Here is a 19812-nt window from a genome sequence, read left to right as displayed (position 1 = left end):
CAGGTGGCTAAGAATAAAAAGATGGAGGAGGAGATAGAAAGGTTGAAGAAAGACCAAGCAGGAAAGGGAGTTGCATCAACATCTGATGGAGAAGGAGAAGAGGAAGAAGAGAGACTATTGATGTCGGCAGATCAAAGGCAATTTGTTGAATCCCTCAATAGGGTAGGAAGAAGAGATAATAGAGTAGAACTACCTACATTCTCTAGAAAGATGAATCCAGAAAAAGTATGGATTGGATAGAAGCAATGATCAATTATTTTTAATGTGAAGAGGAACCTGAAAAACCAAAGGGTGAAGGTGGCTAAATCAAAAATGAAAGGTCCATCTCTTAGTTGGTGGAACTTTCTATAAAATGAAAGAGATGAAGAAGGAAAGAGACCTATAATCTCATGGAAGAAGATGGAGATAGAGATCAAAAGGCAGTTTGTGCTTGAGGACTATGAGATAATCTTACACAAGAGATTACAAAATCTAAGGCAAAGAGATTTGGATGTCATTAATTACACTAAGGAGTTCCACAGGATGACCCTTAAAGAAAAGATGCCAAAGAGCGAAACACAAAAGCTAGCAAGGTACATGAATGGTCTTAAGTTCAGTATTCAAGATGAACTGAGTTTTTTTAACCCTGAATCAGTGCATAAGTGTTTTCAGATGGCACTTAGGATTGAGGAGAAGCAAAAAAGGAGAGGAGAACACAATAATAGAGGAAAGGGTACAAGTTTCAGAGGCAAAGGTAGATTCAAGGGAAGAGGATCATCTCCTAAACGCCAAGGAGAGTCCAACCATCAGGAACAAGAGGGAGAATCGGGGAATAGAGGTAGCTTTAGAGGAAGGAGGAGAAATGGTAGAGGAAGATTCGGTGGAAGAGAACCCGGTGTCTTTACCGGTAGGTGTTTTTCATGCAACCAAGTTGGGCATCAGTCATTTAGATGTCCTGGTAAACTAAGCAATGGTAGCCAAGGAGGTGATAGGAGGGCACATCTAATACGAGAAGAAGATAGTCAAAGCACAACCTCCTACCACACATCAACTTCAAAGTCTATAGATCCAAAGCAAGGAGAACTCTTGATGATCAATAGGACCCTCTTGAAAGTGCCAACCGTCAAAGAACCACCTCAGAGGAAATCTCTTTTCAGAACCTCCTGCAAAGTACAAGGCAAGGTATGCAAAGTCATTATGGACTCAGGGTCCATAGATAACATAAAATCTGTTAAAATGGTTACTAAGATTAACTTGCAAAGAATACCTCATTCCCATCCATATAAAGTGTCTTGGTTGAACAAAGGTCAACAAGCCCCTCATTAGTGAACAAGTTTGGGTAGAATTTTCAATAAGTGAATACAAAGATAGGGTGTTGTGTGATGTAGTAGAAATGGATGCTTGTCATCTGCTACTAGGCAGGCCTTGGCAATATGATGTAGATGCTATACATGAGGGAAGGAAGAATGTTTACACCATCACCAAGAATGGGGTTAACTTCACTATGACACCTCTTCCGGATGACAGTAAGGATAAGCACATTGTGACTAGTGTCATGCTAGTAGATGAGAAAGAATTCATGAAAGGTTTGAAGGAGAAGGATACTCCTTGTTTTGCAATAGTTGACAAGCCTAGGACTAAACCTAAGAATCAGCCTAAGAACCAAGAGACAGAAAGGAAAGTAGGTCCTAATGAAGTTCAAAATCTGCTAGACCAATATAAGGGAATAGTTGTAGATGGTACCAATTCCTTACCCCCTCAAAGGGAAATTAGTCATTGTATTTTTCTCATACCAGGTGCTACACTACCCAATAAGGCAACATACAAGCTTACCCCTAAACAAATTGCAGAAGTTGCAAGACAGATCCAAGAATTGCTTGAGAAAGGGTTCATTAGGAAGATCATAAGTCCCTGTGCAGTCCCTGCAGTACTAGCTCCTAAGAAGGAAGGAACATGAAGGTTGTGTACTAACTCTAGGGCCATCAATAAGATAACAATTAGATATAGATTCCCAATGCCAAGAATGGAGGACTTGATGGATTGTCTAGGAGGGGCCAAGTATTATTCCAAAATGGATTTGAAAAGTGGTTATCATCAAATAAGGATCAGAGATGGAGCCTAATGGAAGACAACTTTTAAGACCAATGAAGGCCTATTTGAGTGGATGGTTATGCCATTTGGACTTTCCAACACCCCTAGTACATTCATGAGACTCATAAATGAGGTTCTTAAGCCCTTCATTAATCATTTTGTAGTTGTATATCTAGATGATATATTGATTTTCAATAAAGACATGAATGAGCATCTAACACACTTGGATTTGATGTTGCAAAGGTTACATAAGGAGCAATTGAAGATCAATTTGGATAAATGTGTCTTCTTGCAAGAAGAACTAGTGTTCCTTGGATTTGTGATTTCTCAAGGAAATTTGAAAATGGATCCATCTAAGGTGGAGGCAATCTTAAACTGGCCAACCCCTTAGTCAGCAAGTGAGGTCAAAGGTTTCCATGAATTAGAAAGTTTTTAAAAAAAAATTATTAATAATTTTAGTGGGGTTAGTGCACCAATGATAGAAACCATAAAAGGTGGCAGGAAATGTCAATTTGTCTGGACTAAGGAGGCTGATAGATCATTTGATTTTTTGAAAACTAAGATTTCAGAGCAACCTATTTTGGTACTCCCTAACTTTCATAAGGTTTTCACTATTGAATGTGATGCATCAAATAAGGCCATAGGATGAGTCTTGAGTCAGGAAGGTAGGCCAGTGGCATTTTTTAGTGAGAAACTAAATGAGGCTAAGCAAAAGTATTCTACATATGACCTAGAGATGTATGTTATGGTGCAATCACTTAGGAAGTGGAGACATTATCTCTTACCCAAGGGGTTTATTGTATATACTGACAACCATGCTCTAAGTTTTTTGAACAGGCAAGAGAAACTAAATCATTGGCATATGAAGTGGATGGATGAAGTGGTTGGTACAGACCTACATTACTTGATGAACCTTTCGCTCTTTGGCAAATTGCACATTTTTCTACAAACCTTCTCATTTCTTGGATAATTTTTTTTTCTCATAGAACATTGGGGAATGCAAAGAAGGTGTCCTTTGAATAGAAAAATCTCTTGTATCATATACTCTGAATAAGAAACATGTGAGGTGTTAGAAAAATTAGTGCAAACAACATATATCTTAGCAAAGTCTTTATCATCCTTGTAGAGGTCTTTTAACTCATTCAATCCCACACTTTGCAATTGTATCTCCTACATAGTCATGACTCTCCTAATTAATGGATCAGCTACCTTGTTTGTAGTTCCCTTTTTGTGCTTGATAGTGAAGGTGTAGGATTATAAGTATTCAACCCACTTTAGGTGTCTTTGATTCAACTTATCTTGCCCATTAAGGAAACTAAGGGCATGGTTGTCGATATAAACTAGAAACTCTTTCGATAGAAAGTGATGATGCCACTTATTCAATGCTTGCACCATGGCATACAACTCTAAATCATATGTGCAGTATTTTTGCTTGGCTTCATTAAATTTCTCTGAAAATAATGCTATAGGATGATCTTCTTGACTCAAAATGGCCCCTATTGCCCTTTGGCTAGCATCACACTCTACTGTAAACAACTGACTAAAATCAAGCAATCTAAGGGTTGACAACTTTGCTATCTTAGCTTTCAACAATTCAAATCCCTTATTGGCTTCCTCTGTCCACTTAAATTGACATTTAATCCCTCCTTTAATGGTGTTAAGGATAGGAGCACAAACATGGCTAAGTTCCTCACAAACTTACTATAAAAAGATGGCATTCCATGAAAACTTCTAACATCACTTATGCTCCTAGGTGTAGGCCAATTAATTATTGCCTCTACTTTACTTGGATCCATGTTTAAACAACCTTGTGAAATGACAAAACCAAGGTAAACTAACTCTATTTTCAACAAATCACATTTTTCAAGGTTGAGTTTGAGTTGAGCCTCCTTCAACTTCTTCAAGATCATCTCCACATACTTAAGGTGTTCCTCCTTGGACTTGTTGAAGATCAAAATGTCATCAAGATACACAATAACAAACTTGCCAATAAACTCAACTAAGACTTCATTCATGAGCCTTTGAAAGGTACTAGGTGCATTGGTGAGGCCAAAAGGCATCACCAACCACTCATATAGGCCTGTATTGGTTCTAAATATTGTCTTCCATTCATCACCAGGTCTGATTCTTATCTGATGATATCCATATTTCAAGTCCACCTTTGAGAAGTAGCATGCTCCACTTAGATTGTCCAATAGGTCCTCTATCCTTGGCATGGGAAACTGGTATCTTATGGTGATCTTATTAATTGCTCTTGAGTCAGTGCACATCCTCCATTTTCCTCCTTTTTTAGGCACTAGAATAGTGGGAACAACACAAGGACTCAAACTCTTTTTAATAAACCCTTTGTCTAAGAGTTCTTGCACTTGTTTGGCAATCTCCTCATTTTGGCTAGGTGTCATTTTATAAGCAGCTTTATTAGGCAGATTTTCCCTTGGTATCAAGTCTATTTGGTGATAAAAATCCCTCATTGGAGGCAAATAATTAGGCATATCATCTCCTATAACCTTTGCATATTGATTTAATAAACCTTTCACTTCTTGAGGCACTTCACTCATTGGATTTGCCTTAGCTTCATCTTTAGGCTTTAGCACTATAGCATAGCCCTGATTACCTTCTTGTTTTAACTCTTTAAGGAACTCTTTCCCATTCATCAACATAACACTTGACCCTACTTGTTTTTCTTCCTTTGGATCAGGTAATGGATCCATTTGATACTTCTTACCATTCTTGGTGATAAGATAACTATTCTTTTCTCCATCATGACAGGCTTTCACATCATATTGCCATGGACGGCCCAAGAGCGGATGACAGGCATCCATAGGCAATATGTCACATAGAAGTTTGTCTTTGTATTCACCAATTTCAAAGTCCACCCATGCTTGTTCATCAACTAAGACATGTTGACCCCGGTTGAGCCATGATACCTTATAAGGAGTGAGATGAGGCAATCTTTTCAGTTTAAGATTATTCGCCATTTCAATAGAGACAATATTCTCTGTGGAACCTGAATCCACAAATACCTTTCAAATTTTTCCATGAGACTTACAAGTGGTCCTAAATAGACTTTTCCTCTATGGTGGCTCTTGAGCTCGAGGTATCTTTACCATTTTTCTTCTCATCATCAAATTTTCCACATCTGTCACTGGCCCTGCCTTGCTGATTGGAGAGGTCACACTTTGAGTATCCTCCTCTTGCACTAACCGATTCCTTCTCTCACTCGTGTATGAACTTGATGAACTTGAGGCTTTTCCCAGGCACCTACTCAGGGTATGTCCAACTTGGTTGTAGTGGTAACACCTAGCGGTGAAGACTGTATTTCCTCTCCTTGAGCTTCCAAACCTACCTCTAAAATTGCTTCTCCCTATAAAGGATCCTTTATATGTCCCTCTTTGAGAGTCCCCACTTCCTTCTTGGTTTTGATGCTCTTCATTTCTTGAAGCACTCTGCCCTCTGCCAAAGGTTCCTCTACCCCTGAAGTTCTTACCACCTCTATGCTTCTAATTTTTCTCACTTCTCCTTTTGATCTTTTCCTCTACCCTTAATGCCAACTCAAAACACTTGTGAACAGTGTCTGGTGTGAGGATTCTTATTTCATCTTGTATGTTTTGCCTAAGACCCTTCATGTATCTAGCTAATTTCTCCACTTCATTCTCATGTTTCTTAGCCCTGAAACTTAGTTTGTGGAATTCCTCAGTGTATGCATTAACATCTAGTTCCCTTTGTTTCAAATTTTGTAGTCTCTTGTGGATTTTAACTTCATAATCCCCTAGTACGAATTGAGCTTTAATCCTTATCTTCATACACTCCCATGAAGTTATCTTTTTCTTACCTACCTGTACCCTTTCTTCTTGCATCATGTTCCACCAGACCAGGGTTGATCCACTCAATCTTGACTTGGCTACATTTATCTTTTCTCCTCTGCTACCTCCTTATAATCAAAATGATTATTCAATGCTTCTATCCAGCCTAATAACTTCTCTCCATTGAGATTTCCTCCATAGGTGGGTAATACATCCAAATTATCCTTGGAGATGGATTTGACTGCATCTAAGAATAGTTTTTGGTCTTGAGGCATTGCTACTGTTGTCTGGTCCTTCTCATATTCCACTTCTTCATCTATCTCATCTCCCCATTCTTTCTTAACCTTCTCCTTCTCCTTCTCCTTCTTGGCATCTCAGGTTCCTTTATTTTCTTCCTGAGCCTTCAATCCTTCTAACATCTCTGTCACCATCTGTCAAATGGCTTCTAGAGTCATTTTCTTTGGAGGCATTGAACTTTCTTTTGATTCCTCATAGCCTGACATACACCAATGTTTCAAATGGTGGCTCTAATACTACTATGATCCAGATATTCTTGGAGTTGCTCTCAGTCACCTAGTTGTCTTTCTTGTTCTCTCCAACCTTCCAACTCCTCAAGCTCATCCAATGGTACTTGGTAATTTTTATACAAGTTAGACCTCCAAGGCCTTATCCACTTTGTCTTACCTCCAAGGTATAGCCACAAATGTTTTACAACAACGCTTCCTATTGAGGATTCCACCTCAATCCCTATCACAACTTCCCAACGCTCCAACAACCTCTACAAAGGATCTTTAGTCACAAACTTGTTCCATGAGTGTAAATGAATTTGACACAGTTTCTTTGGTGTCTTCCAAGGGTTTAATCACCTTTAAACCCATTTCCAAGCCTTCTCAAGCTCACTTTGTCTATATCGGGCTACAAACAGGCCTAATTCAATTAGGACTCCTTTTACTATTTTTAGGGCTTAAGTTCACATCTACCCAAACAAGTCCCCCAAAAAATTACATTTATGAGTACCCTTCTCCTAGTTACATACAATATTGCAAAATGGCATCTGGGTTCTTTGTACACATGGGGTTTCTAGAACTGACCTATTTTTAAGGGTTTCAGGGCTACTTGGGTGACTTGCAAACTTGGCCTTAGAAAGCTTCACCAGTCAAAACCTCTGCACAAACTAATTAGGGATTATTAAAGGGAATTAAAAGGGGTCTCCAAATATGTATCAACTTTTTCTCTACCAATCCATGTGTGCTCTGAAAATGCACATCTTCTATTGTCCTAGTCTCACCAACTCCTAGTTGTGAGCCTAGCGTATCATTGTAAAACCACCAAAAAGGTCTGCAAAGAAAAAAAACCTACACTAAACATATTTATAGACCCTAACCTATCATTCCACTATATTTCAACTGGTTCCATCAATGGGTGCTCAGGTTAGAGCCATTTATTGCTTAAACCCTAGCTTATAAGGGTTTTATACCTAGTTCACAGAGAATGGTTTGAATCTCTGCAACTAGACACAATCATACCTTGAAATATACCTTGATAGAAAGTAGATTCACCAATCCTTCATTCCCTATAGGTAGGTTCCCTTGACAAGTCTATACTAGACCGTACAACACAGCAAAAACAAGGGAACACGGTGAAAGCGATGTAAAAACAAGGTTTTTTTGCTTACAAACAAAACTTGCTTTGCATTCCAAACTCTTCCAACTTGTAAAATGATGTTTTCTTTGGCTTCTAACACCATGATTCAGTTGGTTAGAACCAACTTCTTCACTGCCAACAACATAAAGTGCAACTTTTCAATGTTGCAAATGTTGCTTAGCATTTTACATCTTTTTGATCCTTAGGATGCAACCTTGCACTCAAGTGCACTCCAAGGCTCCAAAAGGACCTCTATGCATTCTAGGAGACCTAAAACAATTCATTACACCCTTATTACATGATGACTCTATTTTTAGAGTAGTGCACCTGTGAACGACATCAACATTACATCTTTCTAGGATATCAACATCCTGAACACAACAAAAGCTTGGACAACTCAACCATGACTTCATTAAGTCCCAAATGGTTGGTCCACTTATTACAACATAAAAGACTTAAGAACAAACCAAAATTTGCATGGAGTGATAGGTGCCCTGCACCAATTTTCCCCTCCTGAATATTGATATGATAGTGGATTCTCTAGCACGACATGCTTTACTATCCTTTATGGATGGTTTCTCAAGATATAATTAAATTTTTATCAATCCCCAAGAACAATATAAAACTTCTTTCACCACTCCTTAGGGTATGTTTTGTTGGATTGTGATGCCTTTTGGATTGAAAAATGCAAGCGCAACCTATCAGCATGCTATGACTCTCATTTTCCTTGATTATATGCATAAGACCTTAGAGGATTACGTTGATAATATCTTAGCTAAATCTATTCTCCATATAGATCATGTTAAGATCCTTCATCAAATATTTGAAAGAATTCATAAGTACAACATGCGTTTGAATCCCCAAAAATGTGTTTTTGGTGTGGATAGTGGAAAACTATTAGGATTCATAGTTTCACATAGTGGTGTTGAGGTGGACACAAAAAAGATAGATGTTATTGTTAACATGCCACCTCCTTAAAAATGTTTCCCAACTCAAAATTTTGCAAGGAAAGATCCAAGCTATTCATAGGTTCGTCTCTCAACTTGCAGATCATACCTTTCCTTTCACATAATAGCTTAAAAAGAATATCACTTTTCAATGGAATGAGGATTGTCATCAAGCATTTTAAGACCAAAAAACCTATTCGGCCAATCCTCCTATTCTTCAACATGTTGATCCTACTAAGCTTTTTCTTCTATACACAATTGCTTCCCCTCAAGCTCTTGCAGCCTTATTGGCACAATGTGATAAGGATGGTAGAGAATGTATGGTTTATTACATAAGCTGCACTCTACTTGATTACGAAGTCCGATATTCTGCGATAAGAGAAACAATGCCTTGCTTTAGTCTTTGCAACCCAAAAGTTGAGGCATTATCTCTTGAATGTTGAGATTCATGTTATCATTAAATTTGATCCTCTTAAATATCTTTCCTCCAAAACTGATATTTCCGGACGCTTAGCTAAGTGGGTTATGATGTTGACCAAGTTTAACCTTAAGCTTGTCTCACAAAATGCAATAAAGGGTCAAGCGTTGACTGATCATTTAGTTGATGCTCCTTCACCCTTCTCCCTACCTAATCCAGAGTCTTTTCCTGATGAATACATTCTTTCCATTGAGGTTGATGAGACTTGGGAACCGTACTTTGATGACTCTAAGTGTCGTACAGGATCGAGGACAGGGGTGGTCTTAATTTCTCGTAAAAAGAAGCCTATTCCTTTATTATATCGTCTCAATTTCTTATGTACCAACAACATTGCTGAATATGAAGCTCTTATGGCGGGAACCAAAGCAACCTTGGCGTTGAGTGTGAAAAATATACATATTTATGGAGATTGCTAGTTAATCATAAGACAAGTGACAGGAGTTTATCAAGCTAAACAAGACAAATTATCACAATATTAAGATCTATCTTTATCCTTGTTACAAAAATTCAATTCTTACACCATGGAGCCCCTTCCTTGAAAAGATAATCAAGATGCTAATGTGATGTCATGTGTAGCCTCTATTGTGTCTCTAGAGGACCCCATGGTAGATCTTCAATTTACTATTCACAACCTTACTTCCCTAGCAATTGCTGATAACCCTATTGATGTGGCATATTGTTGCATTATAGATTATGATGAATGGTACTCGCATCTCATGAGATATTTGAGTGATGGTACCTTTCTTGACTCTATGAATAATAATACTAGGGATAGGGTTCACAAATTGGCCGCTAGATACATTATCCTTTCTAATGTTCTCTATAGGAGGGGTTATAATGGTCTTCTTCTTTGATGCTTAAACAAGGCTGAGGTCCCTATCGCTCTTGAAGAAGCACATTCAGGGGCTTGTGGGGGGCATTTTGGGGGTAGTTCTTTAGTTCAGAGATTACTTCGAATGGGATATTATTGGCAAACCATGGAAAAGTATTCTTTTGCATTTGTTAAACGATGTCATTAGTGTCAGCAACATAGAGATTTGATCCATGCCCCTGCCCAAGAGCTTCGATCACATGTAGCATCTTGGCCATTTTCCACATGGGGTTTGGATCTCATTGGCAAAATATCTCCTCCTTCATCTCAAGGACATACATCCATTATAACTATCGCCGATTACTTTTCCAAGTGGGTGGAAGTCGTTCCTCTTAGATCCACTACCGCTGAATTAATTTTTCAACTCATTTTGGAAAACATCATTTCTCAATTTGGGATACCTTCTACCTTAGTTTCAGATAATGGAACGTCATTCAAAAATAAGCATGTGAAGAAGTTTCTCGAGAAATATCATATTCAACATAAATTCTCTACACCATATTATCCTCAATCAAATGGTCAAGCCGAGTCTTCTAATAGGATAATTGAACAAATTCTTTGAAAGGTTGTAAACAAGCATGGTAAGGATTGGCATACTCAATTAACCTATGTTCTTTGGGCTTATCACACAAGTGTACATGTTGCTACAAGTTGTACCCCTTATAATCTTGTTTATGGTGTCGACGCCATTATGCCTTTGGAATTAAAAATTCTTTCTTTGAGATTTTCTCTTAAGGGTATAGTGGATGATGACTCCTATAGAGAGCAAAGACTTCAACAACTTGAGATGCTCAATGAGCGGCATATCAATGCCCTCAAACATATTCAAGCATATCATAAAACTATGCAACAAAGCTACAATGATAAGGTTATTCAACATTCCTTCTCGGTAGGGGATTTAGTCCTTTATGAGAATCAACGCAATGTGAATGTCTTACCTGAGGAGAAAGAGAAATTCAGTCCTAATTGGCTTGGACCATACATCGTCATGAAGGTCTATGGATCAGGTGCTTATAGGATAGCAGATGTGGAAGGTACGCCTCTCAATGAACCCATACATTCTATGCACCTTAATAGATACTATGCCTAATTCTATTTCTCTCTCTCTCTCTTTCTAGTCTTCCTTTTGTTCTCTCTTTATGTCCTTTTCTTCAAAATTGGGTAATATGTTAGCATGTCTTCATTAAAGTATGTAAGATTAAATGATGTTATATTATTTGGTCTACATTACTTCATGCTTGACAAACATGTTTCATTACTATATTATTTTTCTTGGATTCTTTTTATGTAAATTGTAATGGATTTACATTTCATATGTGCTATCATGTTACACAATTTCTTATGTGTTAAGTAGAGTTATATAATGTTGTGTTTAATTAAGAGTTAGTTAAATCACATTAGTCATATAGTTCTCATGCTTAATACATTCTTATTTTACATTATCATGGTAGCATTTGATTAAATACTTAGTTATTTAATTAAATCACACATGTATCAATTTAGTCATGAAGTATTGAGAAATCAATCACATGGAAATTAAATCAGATATACATGCTCATTACTCAATATGTTACTTCTAATCTAAGCAATGTGTACATTGTTTAAAGTATTAAAAATAGCATAATCATGAGTGTCATCATATATACATCAATACATCAAAATAATCTCCTATCCCTAGGACTAGTAGCGGGAGGATGATGGCTAGATGCCCCCTCTTGATCTGGTCGTGCGAGTGGCCCCATGGGGGTCTATCATGATATGGACTGCGAGTGACTCCGCGAGAATCTCCTGTGATCTCTCTCCATCATGATCCCTCGGTATGTGGCTACCTTTGTTTGCGATGCCGCTAGGTCACGCTCTGTCTATCGTAATCTATCTTGTAGGCCCTCCACCTCCATCCAAATAGGGGAAAAAAGGTCCTCGTGTTATCCTACACTCCTCTAGGGTTTGTGTGGTATTTGTATATGTGCAGTCACAATAAGGTCTATTATTGCATTCTGAATAAGAGAACGCCAAACCTGGACGCTAGTTGCAGGATGGAGAGAAATTTTTCATTAGTAACATTCTATATCATCAAATTTAAAGCAGGTAGAATGCATATGTTAATCAATAACATGGCACAGTACCTGGATCTCCTTCTTGCCAGTGAGGATTGTGGATAGCAACTACCTGAGACTGGGACCCACTAGGCTCTCCCCACTCGTATTGTCTTTGTATAGTCAGTGTGGGTTGATGAGGATCAGGATCAGGACCCCTTATGGGACCCCTCTCTACCTGCCGTGGGAAACTCGATGGATCTAGGGCTCTAGTATCCTCTCTAGAGTGATGAATTGTACCTGACTTGTCCTCCTAGTCCTCATCCTCATCCTCCTTGTCCTCATCCTCATCATCGTCCCCATCCTGATCTCCCTCTCTGGTATCAGGATCGCCTCCATCTCCACCTGCTTCCTACTCCTTTGTGTCGTCACCCTAATCTTCTGAATCCTCCTTGGATGCATCAGATCCCTCTCCATTGCCTGACTGTCTCCATGGTCTAGGGTTCCCTCTAGGGAAGTCTACTAAGAAAATGGCTCCAAGGTATGTCCTCCCCCACCATGTGATGTATCATTGGTGCACGCCTGAATCATCTTTGTAATTTGTCGTTATGTCCTGATCTGACCCATCTGAATCTGTGATGTCAATCTCATCACTCGTAGGCCTACTCAACATCACTTGTGAGTGTCAGATGTATACAAACACATTAATAGGAACACATTGCTCGAACCCAAACCGCCACCGAACTCGGTCAAAGTAGAAAGGAACAACTATGTGGCTATATCGTCCCTCAAGTAGACGGTTCCTCTACATGTTGAACATCTATCTACATAGCCCTGCCCACATGGACATCCATAGGTAGGGTCTCCATATGATCTTGCCCGCTATCAATCCAACCTCCAATAGAGGAGATCGCCGAATCGCCACTCATGGGTAAGAGGATAAGCATATACCCTAGGTTGCTCTCGGACTAGCTCTATGGGGGCTCCACCAGGTCTAGTGCAAGTAATATGCTCAAACATCCACACCTATAGTAGCGTGCATGTCATTAGGCTGCATCCCTATCCGAACACATAATCTCCAAGGTCATGATAGAGATGTACAAGCATACTCCAACCCCAAGAGTATACTCTCTTATGTCTCTCCATAGCTCATATGGTGCAGATGAGTCCTCCGTGCATATGTGTGTCATGCCCATTAGGGCACATAGCTAATGCAAGGGTCGCAATCATGAGTCATCTCACCAATGGAACCTTGCCTGTAGGGTGTAGGAGCCAGCTGACCATAATGCGACCCCTCATCTCGTTGTGTATCACTCTCCCCATAGCGTATACTTTCTCTCTCCTATAGTCCTCCTCTATGCGGTCAGATCAATATCTAATAGTCTCTCCTCTGATGGGTAGGTGCAAAATATGGTACACATCCTCTAGGGTGACTGTCATCTCTTCCACTGGTAGTGAGAATGTCAAGGTATCTTCATCTCACCTCTCCATCAGTGCCATCAGCATAGCAGAATGGAATCGGATGGCCGACATGGTCATCACATCCCACAATCCCACTGCATGTAGCAAATCTCTCTCTCCTATTGTTAGTCTCAGGATCTACTCCCGAAGGCTCCGAAAGGTGAGACCAACGGTATGCTCACGAATGTATGGTAGTGTCTGCAAAACACAAAGCAATCTATCATCAGTAATCGATCAATCATCTATCATCATCTAATCAAAGCAATCATTTTATCATTCCTATCATTCATCGCGTGATCTAGTATCGTCATTGGTCATCCTGAACAGGGACCATGTTTCCCTGTATGGACCAGGGTGCCCTACTGGGACCATGGCGCCCAGAGGAGACCTTGGCGCCCAGAGGGGACCATGGTGCCCCCTTGGGACCATGGTACCCTAGGAGGACCAACATGCCCTAGGACCCCTAGGTGTCCAAAGGGTGGGCCTCAAACCAGACTAGGTGATGACATCATCAATTCTACAAACTATGAAAACATGACAAAGTCAAAAGCAGTCAACAGAAAGTCAACTCACCTGGTCGAGTGGACGACCGACAAGTATGGACTGGCACAGGATCTCCATCCGCGTAGGTCGCTTAGGTCAACGTCGAGGCATGATGGCTTGTATGTGGGCTCCTGTGCAGTGAATAGTGACAAAAAGTTAGAAAGTGACAAATGAAGGTGTCATTTTCATATTTATGTATTATGCACTTTTTGACACTGTGTTTTTAAGTCAAAACCCTAATTTCTGCACTTTTTCTTCAATCTATCATATCTCAAGCTAGGAAGCTCCGATTTTTGCACTGTCGGTGGCATAGGAATCATGAGTTCGCCCTCTCACTCTGTGTTAGTTCCATAATGTTCTTGGATGAGTAATCAAGCCTTGTTGTGAAATTTCTTCATCACAATCTTTATCACAATTCGCTATGGAAAACATGATACCCTATTTCACCTCACAAATAAGCAAGTCGAAATAGGGGGGCATATAGCTACCCATGAATTTCATCACTTTCCTTAGTAAGAATTAGGTGATTTGGTGATCTAACATGTGGTTTTGTAGGGTGTAGTTCCTAACTATGTACTATAGATACCACTGGGGGCTTCGTTCGACAACTTATGGATATATCCTTTTTTCAAATGATGCTTACTTTTCTGTACTTTAGCTTGCATATGTACGTAGTGTCATATGACTACTAAAGTGGGGGCTAAATGTAGTATCGTAAATTGTACACCTTTGCTAGGGTGGCACAATTTCACACTTAGGTTAGCACTCATCTAAGTGTGTTTTGCATCTTGCATTTCTCATTCCCCTTTAAGCATTTAATTAATTAATTTAATTAAATCTAAGGTCATGTCTCATCACTTTACATATTATAAAGTTGGACCCTTTACCCTAAGTGTGCCCCTTTTCATCTTATTCCTCCAGTGAATCATTTAATCATAAACCCTAATTATGTCTTATTTCAACCGTTTAGGCCCGATTTCGCATATCAAAACATATTGAAATCGGTTGTAACTTTGCGATGTGCTCTAATATCATCATATCTAACGGTCCTGAAAATTCGGTGAAAATTTGGTCGGGTCATGGAAGGAATGCACATGGTCCATGAATTTTTTCTTGAAATTTTGGGAGCATAATCTTATGATATGATAATGCTTAACCCCAAAATATCAGCAGGAAATTAAAATCCTAGGTCATCCTAAACATGAAATTAAGATCTAGGGTTTCATAATTAAGAGCTCTCTTTCTTCATTTGAAGGGGTCTTCTTCTAAGAATCTAAGAATGGGTTTTTGGAGTAGTAGAGCCTTCTTTGCAGCGAAAGAGTAGATCTTTGAAGTCTTCAACAACATTCAACATTCATCCATCAAGCATTCATCAAACATCATTTTATCAATTGGGGGTTGTTGAAGATGTAGAAGAGCAATAGGAGATCACCGACTGATGATTGGCTTGTACCTCTCCCTTGGGGTTGGGTATGGTTTCATGTTGTTTTCACATCTTTGTATAAGCTTCATTTTGATTCATATTCATGCTTTAGATCACTTTACATTATGGATTTAGAGCATTTACTTTGTCAATTATAAGAATTAGGGTTTACTCTTTAGGGTTGCTCTAGTTTGTTTACTTTCATTCTTAGAATCTTGTAGATACACAAGGTTCTTGCACACACATTTTTAGTACATTTTCATCTATTTGTGGAGGTAGAAATTACCAACATGGGTGTTTGACTACGACAAAACCCTATATAGCCACCCCAAACCTTCCCTTTTCAGATTGTAGGTGCAGAAATAGGAATCTGGAAGCACATACATGTCTGGAACAAGCATCTACATCACTCAGAAACTTTAGAAGTGCAGGAAACTTATCAAGGATAGGGGCGTGGTGCCCTGGTCTTGCCCTCTATCAGCAAGACTTGTCAGAACAACAACTCACAGGTCTATGAATCCCTCTTGTCAGTTATAGCTCCAAAATTGCAGAATCAGGACAGTGGCGTGGCACCCTAGTCCCGAACATTTCTACTCAGATTTTAGACACAGGTGCACCTCTAATTTTGCCTTTTGATCTGTACTTTTTAGCAGTTTATCAAGTGTTCTTTGATCCGCATTCTTAGATTAGGACTTGTTTGCTTACTTGCTTGCTAGGTTAGATTGTATTTTGCATCATTCCTCTCTCTCATTTATAACAAAGAAATAGAAAACCTAAGAGGTAATCCATGGCTCTCTCTTCCTCAGAAGAAGTAGCCGACGTGTGTTACCTCCCTGGGCTCTTTCATATTCCATGAGTGTATATGAGAGTGGGATTAGGGTTTCCATACTTAGTCTCACCTTTTCTCCTACACATTTGCATGCAAAACAAACTGCAAAAAATGAATTGACCAAGAAGCTCCATGACCAGGAGCAGGAGTCAAGGCAACTCCGGGTGAGCTTCCTAGATGTAAATCAAATTCAAGCCTAGCTGCAAGATGCCATTTGGGATAAAGAGGAATATTCACAAGAGATAAGTAACATGTAAACGCTCCTTTTAGAGGAAAAGAAGGAAAGAAAAAAGGCATTGTAGGATTTTCAAGGCAAGAAAGTCCAATCTGACAAAGAGCTTCAGGACACAAGGCAATCTTTGGAGGACGAGCATAAAAGCCTTTTTCAAATACATGAGGTGGTGTAGGACAAAGGTACAAAAATCTTAACCTTAGAGCACCAAGCATCTGTTGCAGAGTGAAAATTTAAAGTTATATGAGACCATTGAGGCAAAGAATGAAGAGATTGCTCTCTTTTCAAAGCCCTCTTCTCTTCCCTCTATTGCCCTTGCATATTTTACATCTCTAATTCAAGAGCTCTACTTTTCCTTCTAGGAAAAGGTGAAACAATTTTGCCCCTCTCTGCGACAAGCCCTGAAATTATTGATAGATGTGAAGAACACAAATGGACACTGAGAGGGGGGGCGAATCAGTGTATTTAAAAACTTTAAGTTTAGTGTGCATATTTTAAGGATGTAATGCAAACATAAACACACACTTACAAGAGCAAATTACATAACACCAGATGTATGAGGAAAACCCAATGTGGGAAAACCTCAGTGAGAATAGCTACTAGAGTCTACTGCTCCAATCCAACCTCACAAGTAAATAATAATTTCCAAGATTTTTTATGGCACCAACCCCTGATATTCTAAGAACCAACTCAAGGAGAACCAACCCCTAGTTTTATGAGCACCTACCCCTGCTCTAAGCACCCACTCAGAGAAAATACAATAAGATTTAGGTTTACAATGATAAAGCCAGGTTACAAATGAATTTTGTAACACTATAGAATTCTCATATCTTGAGAATGACTCTCTCTATTTCTAAGGATTACACTCTATTAGTTCTCTACAAATAGTTCTATGTTCTATACTCTTTTGTCTCCTTTACTCTACCTCAGCTTCACCTATCTCATACTACTCTTTGTCCTCAATCTTTTGTTGCTACAACAACCCTCACTACTCTATTTTTGCAAGTTCTTACACTCTAATTCTCTCTATCTATGCTATTCAACAGTGCACTTCACTTCAACACATAACATCTCTCACACAATCAACTTTAAGAAATGTCTTTAGCTTCACAAATATATCTTTCTCATGTACTCCCATCGAATCATATCAAATTGCTCTGCCTACTATCAGCTCTCTTTTTCAACAAGATCTTATTCTTTGTCTATATAATGATTTCAGACTGGCAACATACATTAACTGTGTTTCATCTATCTTCAGGTCAATCAGTACATAGATTACTAAACTTAGTAATCTGAATCTTCCCTTCTCGAATATGGTCTGCAGTAGATTGGATTTGATCTTTTGGTTCAACTGACCCTTCTTTGTTTTTTGTCCTTTGGGATTATGTTTGATTCACTTTCTGCCACTGTGTTGCTATTTTTAGCAAGATTGATGTGTACTCCAAATCTGATCCTACCTCTATCAATCATCTCGATCCCATCAAGCATTTGCAACTCAGTCGCCATTAATGAGATTACTATCATCTTATCAATCTACCCAGACAAGTTTGACAACTATATAAGATCCACCATCACCGACTATAGCATATCTGATTTGTTTTGTCCACCAAGGAGCCACTTATCCTCTTATTCTTCATCCAGTTTAGATGGTCAAGGTTATTCAAGATCCATATGGACTATTGGGTTGCATAGATCAGTTGGTTTCCATACTGAGACTAACCTTCGTGTTATGCAGTCTGCAAAAAATGTTGATCGCTATAGCAGTCTCAATGTCAATTTCTCAAAGCTCCATCAGTATAACATTAACTATCAACATAGGGACAACATGCTAGATTGATGGAACAAGTTATTCTAATGCCACACTATCGACCTCCCTTTATCAGCATAGATATCCTGAAATGCATACTCCCGGGTGATAGACTTCATCTGAATAGGCTACTCCAAACTGAAAAAATTCATGCCAAACAACCACTTATCGAGATGATCATCATTATCGGTATAGGAAAAACTGGTTAGAATGTCCGAACAAGTCATTCCGATGACACACAATCAACTCACCCTTTGTCAACATAAGCTATCCCGAACTAAAGACTTCAAGCCAAACAACCATTCATCGGAATAGTTATAACTATTGACATAGAGAAGACATGCCAAAACAATAGAACAAGTTATATTGATGTCATATTATCAATCTCTCATTATCATCATATGTTATCCCAATGATCAAACTCCATGGTGACGAATGCCATCGGAATAGGTTATTTTGAAATCACAACAAAAAGGTCAACTCTTCATTTTCCTCTATCGGCATAGCTTGGTCTATCGACATAGGGGTAATTTGCCATTCCGCCCTTGGTAGCTATTCGATACACCTCCTCGGTCTCCTTGTCGGCATAGCTATTCTGATATGACAAAACACAAAGGAAACTCCAACATCGATATAGTTATTCTGATCTGATAATGCTGCAGTAAAACTTGTGTGTTATGCTAACTGTAAGGAATTGAAACCATCTACAACCTAAAACACTTGTTTCTCTGCACTCTCCAATCTACAACCTCTCTAGTATCCACTCTGTAACACTTGTTGACATCATTGACAATAATGCCAACAAGATACACAATCTCTATGCGCCAAAGCAAACAATACCATTGACCGAGTCAATCAATTTGTCATGCCTAAAATCCTTGATGCTCAAAAATTGATTAATTAGTTGTATGTTCCCTCTGACCAGGATTTGGTTGCCGCGGGAGTTGGGGATTACAAACAGTTGGCTAGAAGGGCAAATATTTTTATAAATTGTCACAAAGTAGTGGTGCAGGCTACATCCAGTTTGAGTACACTTTGGTCTTTAGCCTTGCACGTAAAGGAGCATTTTGGGCATTTTGTAAGCCTCGGCTTACCTTCCCCTTTCCTCCTTGATAATTCAGTTTTGAAGGTCGAGCAGATCATGGACCTGATTGAACAACAATAGTGATAACACACACTTCCCTAGGTTTTAAGTGTTTTGCTTGCGGCCAATGATGTTGAAGAATTCTTGCATCCCCAAAGCTCAACTCCATACTCTATTCGAGTTAACTCATAGTGAGCTAGGTGACCTACCTTTCCATGAGATTATTGGCCTCAATCAGAACTATCAGATCCTCAAATCTCAATATCAGCTCTCAGAGGATGATTGGACTCCCTTACAGCAAGTCCTTGATCGGCTATACCCAATGGATGCATAAGTCTGGTTGGCAAACCGAAAATTTTGGGTTTTGACATCCCGCATGAAGGATTATCCCATAATTCACCAAGAAATTATGGATTTATTTATCGATGCCACTCTTAGAGGGGTTATCCTTTATATTTTGTTAGGTTCATGCCCCTTTCCTTGCTCTCATAAGTTTTGTTCCCATCTCGCACGTGCCCGCCACGTGTTGGCATAATGTGTGTCTTCAAAGACTCCCCTTTTTCTATGGCAGGGAGTCATGATCA

Source organism: Cryptomeria japonica, chromosome 4, assembly GCF_030272615.1.
Source record: "Cryptomeria japonica chromosome 4, Sugi_1.0, whole genome shotgun sequence".
NCBI lineage: Eukaryota > Viridiplantae > Streptophyta > Pinopsida > Cupressales > Cupressaceae > Cryptomeria > Cryptomeria japonica.
The sequence above is the reverse complement of the archived record's forward strand: the minus strand, read 5'-3'. Positions refer to the sequence as shown.